This window comes from Nanorana parkeri, unplaced genomic scaffold (assembly GCF_000935625.1).
Source record: "Nanorana parkeri isolate BGI_ZX_2015 unplaced genomic scaffold, ASM93562v1 scaffold124, whole genome shotgun sequence".
NCBI lineage: Eukaryota > Metazoa > Chordata > Amphibia > Anura > Dicroglossidae > Nanorana > Nanorana parkeri.
Window position 1 is genome coordinate 1,051,636 of NW_017306392.1, and position 13,845 is coordinate 1,065,480.

Here is a 13,845-nt window from a genome sequence, read left to right on the forward strand (position 1 = left end):
CACTTGCAATTTTGAGCCATTTCGTCTACCGAGGAGGTGATACCAAGGGCGTGTGAAAGTCAATATATTAATTATTCCACCAGCAGAATACACAGAGAGCACTGAGGATTTATTAAATCACCACTGTAATAAGCAGTAATATGTAACTTTGTAAAAAAGTGGAATTTCTATAGTGTTCTCACATATGGCTGTAGTATATAGAAGTTTAGAAAAAGACTTTCTCTGACCATTTACTGCCGATTATTGGGAAAGCCCCATCAAGACTGGAAATAACACAAAAGGTCACTGAGGTTTTGTGTTGGCAGGGAAAGGTCTTCAAGTGTACTTTCACTTCTTAAAAGCCTTCCTACAAAAGTGAAATAGGGAAGGAAAACGGAAAAAGTCAATATCCCCCGCTCATGACATCACTGGATTATGCAATCCAGTAGAATTGTATATAAACAGACCAATGCTGCTGTACTTCAGACATCTTTCTGCTCTAGATCTTGGTCAGAGAGGTTCCAACACCATCAACATGGACAGCAAGTGTGCCGTTATCATGTGCATCCTCCTGCTCTCTACTCCTCTTATTCAAGGTACAGTCAATTACATAATATAGTATTTAGGATCAATGAATAATCAAAGCTTTTTTTTGTACTTCCTTTGCCATTGGCTATACAAGCACTTATCATTCTATCTTTATATTTGTTATTAGGTTTTGCCATTCCTCGTGGGAGACGCTGCCTCTGTAATAATCTAGCTAAACAGGTGAATGCCAAAGCCCTGGGTCAACTGGACGTTTATCCAAGAAGCGCTATGTGTGAAAACACTGAATATATGTAAGTAGAATGCACATGATCACATCATGTAATTGCTGTATATATATGTAGTCACCAAATGATAGACATAGTGCATATTGATCAACCACAAGCCATTTTTTAACAGCTTAGGGTGGTCATACACAGTTTTAGGGTGGACAGATGTTGCAGACAGTAAGATACCTGTCTATTCTTAGAACTGCCTGGACCCATGTTCAGCTCAGTCTACATATAGTAGCAGTATGCTTGCAAATAACACTTTTTCATTCTGATTATTGGATAAATCTTTGTGCAAGGCAAGAATTTACAATGGTTGAAAGCACTTGTTATTGTCCTTTAGCCTAATCCTTTCCTGGTCATTACACGTAATACCCAAATTAGACTGTATTGGCCCATGTATGCCTACAGAGTGAGCTACTTTAAGATAGCTGTGTTGGCAAGAGTTGCTGCATACCTAGGGATTCATTTATAAAAGTTAAGACCAGCCATATGCTGGGCAAATGCTGTTCACACAACATTCTTGCAACTAGATGGTGCCGAGCAAGCATAGGAAAGGCTCCTCAACTTCATCTATGGGTGGGAATGCCATACAAATGGCATTCGTGCAGCATATATTAGGATTGAAGTTTAATGAAGCAACTTCCTAATTTATTTGCACTATGTATTATGAATTAGCCATTGTTTCAGTTTTTGCATAGGGGTAGCATTTTCTTTAAATACCTCTTTAGAATAATTTTTTTTACAATTTTGGATTTAAAAAGAAATTGTTAAATGTGTTCACAATTTTGGATTAAAACAAAAAACATGTTTTTTTTGTGTAGTTAATAATAGTCCTGTACAATCATGTTATTTATTCTAAATTTACTTGAAGGACCCAGCTAGATTTGGAAGAAAATTATAAGTGGGATATTTCCAAATGTAAGAGGCATTTTGCCAGAATTGATACCATTAAACAGTGCAGCTCTTAGAGAATGGTGGCCTGCTGATGAAATAGACAAGAAAGTGAAAAGGCACAATATAGAAGATCTGAAAAGTGACATAATGTGAAATAATTTCATTCATTAGAAAGTGTACAAATATACTAACAATTGCCTTAATATTATTTTTTCTCAGTGTTACATTGAAAAGCTCTGGTTCTACAAAATGTGTCAGTCCTGAGCTGAAAGAAATTAAAGCTCTGCTTAATGGAAAAAATCGGTAGGTGCAATTTTTTAGTATATATCTCCGTATATGTGTAATTTCATAGTTTATATGAGTTTATATATACAGTATATATATACAGGCGAAACTCGAATAATTAGAATATTGTGCAAAAGTAATTGCAGTAAGTGCTGCAAAAGGGGCCCAAACCAAGTACTGAGTACATATGCATGCTTGTATTTTTCAGAGGTCCGATATTGTTCTATGTACAATCCTTGACACAGTCAAAAATTACATACAGTAGTCTGCTTGGAGTATGATATACAGTGTATGAAGATGACCACAGAGATGAAAAAAAATCCAAGGAGCGAGAATTTATTTTATCGAGCTAATAAAATTAACAGTGTATGTGGTTTTTGTTCAAGACACTTCCTTCTTTTCAAAACTGAGTGGTAAAATCAAATACAATTTGAAATTACATTTGTCAAGTCTCCGATGGCATTAATATACTGTATGTTCTGACGGGTTTTTGGTATGAACACTCATAAGAAAATCTACTAGTGTATTGCCAACATTAGAGTTATTTTTTTTTTATGCATTTAAGTTTTTTTAATCTTACAGGTCTCTGAAACATATTCCAGTGATCAGACACCCCTGAGTGACTCTATAAGCTGAGAGACAAGAGAGAAGATTGAAAGCCTTCCAAAAGAATAAATTATTACTTTCCCAACTGTCATATGACTAAGATGTCTGGACATGTCCATCTGCAGCTGGAAAATGCAAATATGTATATCTTTTTGTAAATATGTAATGTATATTTTTTTTTCTTAAAGTGAAACTTTAACCCCCCCACCCGAATTTAACTTTTTAATGCAGGAGAGACATGCTGTGTCTCTTCTGCAATAAAGGATTCTTACCTGCCTGCTCACAGTCTTTCTGACAATGTACCCCTGACTGCGCATGCACAACACAGTGTACAATTTGAATGAGCTCCCATGCATGCGGGGAAGGTAATTCATCCTTTATGGCCAATCAAGATGGCTAAAGATCCCAAATTTGGAAGAAGACCAGGCGGAGATGGTGGCACGGACAAGGGAGCTTGCAGACTTCAAATCACTGGAAGAAATAATGAATACACTTATTACCAATATTATATTTTTATACTTGTAAATACCATCTGTTTAAACAGTGTTGATGTAAATACATGCCTCTTAAAGTATTTTACTACCTAAAAATTTGTGGATTTTATATTTTTATAAATAAATCTATTAGAAACATTTATGGTATGCTTATTCTGTTTGGATGGAAGCAAAAACTAAATATTTAAGAAAAATTGTAGTATACAGTGTGCTAAATACTCCTCGGGGTAGTGTTGGGGTTATATTAGTCACAAGCCATACGGTTGTAACAAGTGAATATGAGTCACCTCCTTAGTTTTTCGAATACTGATGCAACAAGCAGTCTGGTCTATATATACAATACCAAAGTGTATGAGTGAAGATTGCTCTCCTCTGCTGTGTAGCAAGTCCTGCCAAGGTTTGTTTTGTAGTTGTGAATTCTTACTCTGCTTGAATCTAACATACAAAGGAGACAGGTTTGTGTTATAACACATACCTCACCAATGTGATATCAGAGCCAAACAATTGTCCTGCTCAGAAATTACCGGAACATACAAAAACTGTGTAAAGCTTTGTTGCACCTGCAGGTCTCACTTCGGTCATTCGATCCTCCCATCTGCAGACTCTGCCAAAGGTGCACTTTAAAAAAGCCATACACCAGCAACTCTGGAGACCCATGAAATGAGCCCAATAGTATAGTAGAGTGTATAATTAAAATGTATTTATTTATTTACCGTAGGTTAGCTCTCACCAGTATCATTAAAGACCCGGGTTTCTGATTGTTTCTGCTTTGTCTGGGGAATCTGCAGAGTTTGCTGTACTCTTTTACTCTTGCTGCTAATGTTTCTCTCGATGCTTGAATCTTTTGTTTTTTATTGCAGATAAAAATATATACATATATTTTAATATTCCGTTAACTTTTTTCTTCTGTTTTGTGTACACCTTAATTTTAATTAATTTTAATTTGATAAAAATAAGTGAAACAGAGGCCAATGGCTTTCTTTATACATATACTATTTACGCTATTCAAATTGGAGCGTTATAACTTTCTCCAAAATATGGATATTGTTGAGCCACCTAACGTGAACCACCTAACTTTATAATGGATTGTGGAGGGGGAGAAAATAGCAATGAGTCTGAAGGAAACTAGTGGCAAAAAGGAAGGTTTTATGAAGTGCTGCTGAAATGTGTAGGAAAAGTGTAGGATTTCTCCAAACAGCTGGAGAGGGACTGACTAGTGATGGACCGAACACCCCTGTGTTCAGTTCGAATTCAAACTTTAGAGCATGGACAAAGTTCGAATTGGAATTCGAAGTCAATGCAAGTCTGTGGGGCCAGAACATTGAAAATCAATTGTCCCCTTTTTGAAGGTTTATATGCAAGTTATTGACCATAAAAAAGTGTATGGGGATTTGGGTACTGCCCTGGGGGACACGTATCAATGAAAAAAAAACTTTAAAAAAATACTGTTTTTAAAGGAGCAGTGATTTTAACATTACTTAAAGTAAAACAATAAAAATGAAAAATTCCTTTAAATATTGTGCCTGTAAAGTGGTACCCCTGTAACCAAATATTAATGTCAAAGACTGAAACCACATAAATACATATCAACTAATGCTATACAAGTACCAAGTAAATCCTTAGTCATTTAAATGCAAGTTAAGTATTTTACGAATAGTTTGTTTAGCGATGCACCAATATTTTTTTTAAAGGGAGTAACGTGAAAAAGTTTTTTACTTGTATGGTTATATTGTCACATTGGGTCCCAAACCCTAATCTGTAGGAGCCACAATTTCCATACACTGCATTGATGATGGCTAAATAGCCTGAAGCAGTTGAATGCAGTAAGCAATAGGTTGCTTCTTGGCTTTTGACACTTCAATAGCAGGGCAGGGAGATGGGGTGTCAGCTGATAACAGACCTCCTTCTCAGTATGAGCACCTGCTGGAGTTTGAGAGTGGACTGCCCTTCTTCTTGTTTACCCTTGTCATGTGACATTTCACATTACCAAAAATGGAAAGAAGGAGAAGTTGCCTCAATGTCTGGGCAGGCATTGTGCTAAGAAGGAGGTCTGAACTGTGGAGGGTGGGAGGTCAAATAAGTCCCAGATCTGCTCTATAGCCCTCAAAGCCCCAAAAAGTTTATAGCCATCCTACCTCCCTCAGAATGCTTCAGCTTCCCTCCCTTCCATAGAGCCAAACAGGGCCCCTTAGTTAAACACACCCTACAGAGCTTCCCCCCAGCTCCCAGGCCTCCTCCTTCATGCCGCTGACACAAATGCCAAAGCAGTCCTTGTCAGACTTACACGACTGATGCAAAGGCATTTTCTCTTTCCACTGACACCAACTCAGCGGTATTTCTCCTCCCGCTAACACCAATGTAACTGCATTTTTTCTTCTAACAGACACCAATGCAACAGCATTTTTTTTTCAACTGACACTATTGCTGAAGCATTTAACATTTTCAGTGACACCACCAACGCAGGGGCATTGTTAGAGTGATGTACTGCATCCTGCCCGCACTTGTTCATAGTGGTAGCGGAAGCTGTGCCCATTGGTCCAACCCTTTACCAACCTCTGTTCCCACCCACAGCTTGCAATGTTAGTTTATTGCATGCTGAGCTGGTGGCGGGGCGGGAAAGGTGGTAGCATAGAGCCTCAGCTCAGTTGGATCCCATCAGCCACTCTGTGATGGCTACACCTGTATAACCTGAGCCAGCCTGGGTGAACTCATTAGAGCAAGTAAAACTTTTTAACTTGCACTTATTCAGCCATTGTTACTACTGAGAAAAAGGATAGAGTAAGGGTGGGTTATAACACCTGTCCGCTTTTTTTTGCCCTCTGTGCCCCATTGGGGAAATTTCCCTTCCTGTCCAATAGCCACAACAGAAAGTAAGAGGACATTCCTGGTGGTCAGCAGGGTCCCATTTTTGTTACCAAACCTTTATTTGGTTAAAAGAGGTGTGAGGTGAAGATAATGATGGCTTCTGTAGGTTTAGCAATGTATATCAAATGGTCACTTCACAGCTCCCTATCTACTGATGCAGGGGTCAGGAACGGTGAAACCGGTAGTTTGCTAGAAAGCTGTGCACATGGATCGGTACCTTGTGAACTGTCTTTTATACCGTTTGAATGGTTTTTAATTGTTTTATGAAGATTTCCCTTCTATAGGCCAACTCCTGAAAACGAGCACTGGCTGCCACCTTGTGGATGGTTTGATCCTGGTTTTCATATATAGTATAGTGACTGTTGATTGAAAAACATTTATTTCCAATCTGCACTTATCCACTTTTAAAAAGCTATCCCGATACACAGTATACAAGTCTGATTTGGCTATCTGTTAAACCAAGAAAAAGGGGGTGAACATAGTCAAATCAATTACAGTCTTAAGGTGCTATCATTCCTAAAAATGTTATAACTATTCAGAAGAAACAGGGCATTTTTAATATAGCACCCAAGAGAGATCCATTGCAAGAAAAGATTTGTTTGTATACAAATGTATTATTTTTATAACAAAATATTGAAATTCAAAATATATAGTTAAAACATATAGATATACAATATATACAGTAGTTTTTTAGTCCATTACAATATTCAGCATATTTTCATTCCCTTGGAAGGTTCAAAGGTTGACCCACTTGATGGATTTTTTACGCTTTAGGACTGTTACAGAGAAAACATACTGAGAGCCTTAATTATATTTGTATGTGATGTAGTAAAAATAAAATGCAGTTATGCTGATCCCCTTATGCCTAGACAAAAACAAGTGCTCCCGAGGTCATTTATATCAAGCTCTCCCTGGTAAACTAATAAAAAATATTCTCAGGTTGTAGTTATTGATCAGCAACAGGTAGGGAAAAGAGTGCTCAAATAGAAAATTCCTATTTTATTTACAATGTTATACCAAACATGAAATAGACATTCAAGATAAGTACAATTATCTGTCATCCTTGATAAACCTTCTATATAAACCCCTAATGTCTACACCACTTCTTAGCTTTAAGTTCCATACCACGTTAAATTCTAGAAACAACTTGATAAAGTAATCCTATCCTTCCATAACTTTAGACTAATTCAGGCTTCTCCAACGGTGAGGCGGTGATAAACGTATGTGTTTTGCAGCATAAAACTTGCTGCTTTCTCAGGAGGTATTTAGTGGTATCAAGAAGTATCTAGATAACTCTAATTACCTCCAGAGGAAGCAGTGAATGTATTATGCAGCAAAACACATAAAGGTATGTCTGAATGAATCTAAAGTTGTGGATGGAGGAAATTACTTTATCAAGTTGTTTTTAGAATTAAATAAGGTATGACATTTAGGCCTGGTAAACACCTGGGCGTTTTACAGCGTGTTCCTACGCGCTGTAAAACGCTCAACATGTGAAAACCAATAATTGCCTATGGGCATGGTTTCCACCTGGGCATTTTACAGCACGTAGGAACGCGCTGAAAAACACCCTACGCCCAAAGAAGTACAAGAGCTTCTTTGGGGCGTATTTGCCGCGCGTATACATTAGGATACAGCCGGATAGCCCTCAGAAACGCGCGTTTGTTCGAAAGCCCAATGTTTTGTTGAAAAGTGTCTATGGAAAGTAGGATGTACCTATAGATAGAAGATGTAATGTAACTCTCCAAAATGTCATATGTATAGTACTTCTAAAAATTCAGGCTGTTGTGAGTAGCCTGTCCAAAAACATTCCTGCACAAGACTCCTGGTGACCACATGCTAGATGTATAAGGAGGATCACATGAATGAAAATATAGGATTTATATAGGATTTATAAACCTAGTTGTTTTCAAAGCCATCGTGACACTGGCTACATACATAGCCAAATAAGACATATATCAGACACAAAGCAAAATCCCCCATCCACAACATCAGCTGGATCAGAGGAAAGCCGGGTGAATTGAGTTGGCAGTTTACGCTCCATGCAATCTCCATGCAAGCTCCAAGTAAGAGAACATTCAGACTTATTTAGTCATTTTACTAAAAATGTAAACTCTATACAGCTGTTATATATGGCTAAAGTATAAATCAAGTAACTATAACATTGTCTTTAATAATTTATTAGCCACACAGATTTCCGGGAAAGTCCCCTGGAGATGGAATTTCCAAATGATCACTTGGTAGGAAAAGGTCTTCAGCTGTACTTTCACTTCTGAAATGCTAACACTGCAATGTGGAGGGAAAAAATAGAATATGATAACATCATTGGATTATGCAATCCTGTAGAATTGTATATAAACAGACCAATGCTGCTGTACTTCAGACATCTGTCTGCTCTAGATCTTGGTCAGAGAGCTTTCACTTCCAACACTATCAACATGGACAGCAAGTGTGCCGTTATCATGTGCGCCCTCCTGCTCTCTACTCCTCTTATACAAGGTACAGTCAATTATATCATGTGCAATTTATGTATAATCACAAATTGTCTTTTGTACTTCAGTGGTTTTGGTCTACACAAGCACTTATCATTCTATCTTTATATTTGTCATCAGGGTTTGCCATTCCTCGAGGGAGACGCTGCCTGTGTAATACTCTATCTAAACATGTGAATGCCATGGCCCTAGCTCAACTGGACGTTTATCCAAGAAGCGCTCAGTGTGAAAACACTGAATATATGTAAGTATGACGCACATGATCACATAATGTAATTGTTATATTCATGTATAATTACCAAATGGTGAGTAATGCATTCCTTAATATTATTTTTCCTCAGTGTAACATTGAAAAGGTCTGGTGAAACAAAATGCGTCAGTCCTGCCCTGATGGAAATAAAAGCTCTGCTTAGTGGAAAAAATCGGTAAGCGCTATTTTTTCATGCATCTCCCAAAATGTAATTTAATTGTTCAATGTACACATAGCCACAAATTACATGCAGGTAAACTGTGTACAGGAGTGATATTATTGAATTCTTAAACAACTGTTGAATTTATTTGTAAAATCATATCAAAACTTACAGGGCTGGTCATTCAATTTTGCTACCATTTTAACTGGTTTAATGTCCTCTTAAGGCACCATTCACACCTATATTTTAGGTGTGATTAGGTATTCCTGCATCAGGAGCTTGTAATTTCCTGCAGCAGGAATCCCTAATCTGCTGCTTTCAAGCGGCAGCTGTCACTAGTTGAACACTGACACACCGTATGCAACTTTAAGTGATACAATTACATAGGGTTAGGAATAATCACGCTCCCTGGACGCATGATCGATGCATCCAGGGATAGTGATTGATGCCCAACAGCAAGCAATCGTATCACATACAATTACATGCAGTGTGACGGCATTATGCTGCTTTCAAATGCAGCCGCAGTCACTCAATCATTAACTTGAACAAGTGACAACTGCCGCTTGTAAACAGAAGACTACGGATTCCGGCTGCAGGAAATAGCAAGTTCCTGATGCAGGAATCCCTAATTGCACCTAAAATATAGCTGTTAATGGGCCTAAGAGTCCACTGGTTTTGTTTGTTTATATATTTCTGTTTTAGCAAGCCAAGTGATAGGGAAAAATCTGTAAAATGATGAACTGTAATTTAAGACATTCCAGCATGAATATGAATAAGATACATCTATATGGATTCTTATTGTTGTGTTTCTTAAACAGATGCAAATAGTTATTTACACCAGTCAGTTTATCCTGCTAACCTAATGCACGTGAAGTAGTAATGGGTGTCATTAGTATGCAGCCCACCAAAAAGATACCAGCTAACGTTTGCAGAGGGAAATAATGATAGTGATTTTAAATTATGCTGTAATTTATAAACAAGGTGTATTTATAAATCAGTGAATATGACACTCACCAAACATTTGCTGCAGGACATTCACCAAATTTGCTGCAGGTGAACCTACTTGCAGCAGTAAAGGTCACATCTACTGCTTTATAAGCACACCCCTTAATGTAGTATGTTTTCGATAAGACAACCTTTATGCAATGTCATATCATCATGAACTGTATGTCTTATAAACTATATTTTCTATTATCCAGGTTCCTGAAACATATTCCTGTGATCAGACACTTCTGAGTGAATATGCAAGCTGAAGGATATGGCTGATGTCGGAGAACATTTCTTTGTTTTTAAGCAAGTTCATGTATTTAAATTATGTATATCTTTTACATGTGGCAAAGGCTGAATTTTACAAACATCAGGAGAGGGCTTAGAAAACCTGGCATGGTCTATGCAAATGAGCGACTTTCTCCAAGGTGTCCAAAAAAACAAGAAGACCATGTCTTGTTGGGTCGTGAAATAAAAGCAATTAGGTCATCTCTCAATGCATACAGGCAAAAGGCACGACTTCTTTTTTCTCATATGCATAGACAGCACAAGGGTTTCTAAGTAGAGTAGGGCACAAAACAACCCTATTACACTGTGCACTAAGGTTGCTGTAAAGGACACTGGAATAACACTTGACAGAGCCAAACTTGAAAAATAAGTTTACAGTAGAAGCAATAATCAATCTTCATCAGCACTATATATTTATACTTGTAAATGTATATGTATACTTGTAAATACCATAGGTAACATAAAGTCATTTTCTATTTAAAAGATGTTTATATTTATATTTCCATAAATAAATCTATAAAAAAAAGTTTGGTGTGCCTATTTTGTTTTGATGATGATATATACAGTATATGTATTTGTTACACCCCCGACCCATCCTTGTCCTATGGTGATCCGTAGCAGAATTAGGATCCGTTTCATTTGAAAATCACATTGTCGCCTCCAAGCAATTCATAAAAGGCCTCACACATGCTAATAATGTATGATACTAAAAGAATCACATGTAATTATAGAGCCATTAAAGATCCATATCAGTGAGGTTGATTTAAAAAGGTAAATTGGCGGTTCACTTTACTTTTGCAAGTGAATTTTCCTTTAGCTTAGTGAATCTGGTGAAAATTCACTTTCCAAAGAATACCCAATCACCTGCAAGGAAAAAACAACAGTATTTGTTTTTTCAGTCAGCAGAGGTTCACTTCAATTACACTGCAGCAATAGATTTACTATTCTCCCCTGCTAACATGAATAGGTTAAATCATGATCCATAGTACATAATATGTAATTGTACTATGGATCATTTAACCTATTGTAACCCTATTACTGCAGTGTACTGGAAGTGTGTACTAGGTTAAATGATCCATAGTACACACTTCCAGTACACTGCAGTAATAGAGTTACAATTCTCCACTGCTAACATGAATAGGTTAAATCATGATCCATAGTACATATACAGTACACACGCCCAGTACATTGCAGTCTGCAGCAAAAGATTTACAATGCTCCCCTGCTAACATGAATAGGTTAAATGATCCATAGTACAACTACATATTATGTACTATGGATCATAATTTAACCTATTCATTTTAGCAGGGGAGAATTGTAAATCTATTGCTATAGTGTACTGAAAGTGTGTGCTGTGTATATGTACTACATTTACAGTAGACACTTCCAGTACACCGTAGCAAGAGATTTACAGCCAGCCCTGTCCCAGCTTCCCTCACTCCCAGTTTCACTACGCTCCTTGGTGCCTCACACGGTGCCTCTAGTAGTGTTGAATCAGTTTTTATTAATTTTCATAAAAGAAGAATCAGACAATGCACATCATAACTCAGACATTTAAATCACATTATTGGGAAACAATATGAGGGGGGAAAACTCTCAGTGGCACGGCGCTGACATCTGTCTAGTGTCCAACTCGCTGCATTTGGTTAATTTGCATGAAGTAAAGAAAAAACAAAAACAAAGTTCCACCCAATCTGCGTGAGCACTGTGAACAATATTCTAAACAAACACTTCCAGGAGCACACTACAGGTCTGTCCGAGCCTGTGCAGTCTGGAGTTATCCACATTATTAGCATACAATATAGTCTTCTTGTGGACCGTCTGACTTTATATTTACATTAGAGAAGCATTAAACAGAGGGAAAGCGGGGAGTAAAGGATAGAAGGAGGAGAATAGTATACAGGAGGTAAGACTGGGGTTGGGGGTGATAGGGGGGGTTTATCAATCTGCAGTTATTGATGTGTTACGGAGGCACATGTTTCTCATATCCTATCGGGAGACCGAGATTAGAGGAGGGACTGGAGGTCGCCCGAGCCAGAGAAATGTATCCATACACTCCACTGCGATATGAATTTGGGGAAAGTGTCATTATCTGTCGCCATGAGCTCCTCCATGTGCATCACATCATTAACTAGGCTCACCCATTTGGAGATGGGTGGGGTAGTCGTCGTTTTCCAGTACATGGGGATCACCTGTCTAGCAGCAGACAGGAGGTGCCTAAGTATCATCAATTTTTGGGATTTCCGGGATCCCGGTAGGAGCGACAATAAGGCTACAGAAGGCGTGGGTGCCAAGGTGTCCCCGTATAAGCGATTGTAAATCGTAAAGACCTTTTGCCAGAATGAGAGAACTAAGGGACATGTCCACCAAATGTGCAAGTAAGTGCCTCTTACCTCATTGCAGCGCCAGCAAGTCTCTGGAGAAGAAGGGAAGATCCGGTGTATGGAGACTGGGTCTCTGTACCACCTAGTAACAATTTTGTAATTATTTTCCTGTGCATATGAGGAAACCGAAGATTTGTGTGTGCAATAGTAAATGGTAGCCCAATCTGATTCCGACAAGTCCCTGTTCAAGTCAGCATGCCAATGGGCCCGCGAGCCCAGCGGCATCTGATGGAGAACCTCTCTCAACATCCCATAAACGACCGAGATCGTGTGGCGAGCCCTTTCTTTAGAGACAAGTATGGATTCAAAAGCAGTTAGTGGTCTGTGCGTCTGCCCTCCAGCATGTAGCGTGGAACATATCCCCGATAGTTGCCGATCCAACAGCCAATTTATCTCTAAACAGAGTTTTGTGCCGTATACGAGAATAGCCTTTCTGCCATACAAAACTGTTCACCATGGTGCGCAGAGAACTGAAGAACTGTCTTGGCGGTCCTATGGGGATCGTCTGAAAGACATATAATAGTTTCGGCAGGGTCTCCATCTTTAGGACATCAAGCTTGCCAAACCACGAGATCTTCATATTGTGGTATGTCTCAAAGGTTTGACGCAGAGAGCTAAGTATAGGCTGGTAATTTGGTAACCCGGGAGGGTGCTCCCGGTTATCAGTAGGCCGCACAAAGTGTCCCGTAGAGGGGTGTACAAAGTCTCGAGCCGTGGGGCAGTCATTTCTCCTGTATCCTCCCACTGAGGGGATAGCTACCCCCATGGGGAACAGGGGATTGTCAAATAGAGATGATAGGGGCCCCGGTATAGTGGAGAGAGAAGAGGTATGACAGGTCCTCCGCCATGTTTTTAAGGTTGCGGCTGTAAGGGGGGGAAGGGCGGAGGAGTGCGGTGGCTTCGACGTGTAAGCTCCAAGGAAGGGCTCTCACATCTATAGGGCAGAGTTCCTGTTCAATCAGCACCACTGGTGTGGGTTTCGAGGAAGAAGGCTGGAACCAATCTACAATCCTGGAAAGGAGAGCAGCTCGGTGGTACAACTCAAAATTGGGGAGGCCTACCCCTCCTTGGGATTTATGTCTAAACAGAGTTTTGTGCCGTATACGAGAATAGCCTTTCTGCCATACAAAACTGTTCACCATGGTGTGCAGAGAACTGAAGAACTGTCTTGGCGGTCCTATGGGGATCGTCTGAAAGACATATAATAGTTTCGGCAGGGTCTCCATCTTTAGGACATCAAGCTTGCCAAACCACGAGATCTTCATATTGTGGTATGTCTCAAAGGTTTGACGCAGAGAGCTAAGTATAGGCTGGTAATTTGGTTGGAATAGATCTGTTAGGTT

The 13,845-nt window shown here is 38.9% G+C and overlaps 2 long non-coding RNA genes across 2 annotated transcripts; one reads left to right on the forward strand and one right to left on the reverse strand.

Moving 5' to 3' along the window:
- Positions 1–477: 477 nt before the first annotated feature.
- Positions 478–8,441, reverse strand: LOC108784704. Its single transcript, XR_001941088.1, has 3 exons — positions 8,427–8,441; positions 5,626–5,629; positions 478–560 (listed from the first exon to the last, which is right to left on the reverse strand). It is a non-coding gene; the product is annotated as an uncharacterized LOC108784704 (long non-coding RNA).
- Positions 789–2,590, forward strand: LOC108784703. Its single transcript, XR_001941087.1, has 3 exons — positions 789–818; positions 1,911–1,994; positions 2,559–2,590. It is a non-coding gene; the product is annotated as an uncharacterized LOC108784703 (long non-coding RNA).
- Positions 8,442–13,845: the final 5,404 nt, after the last annotated feature.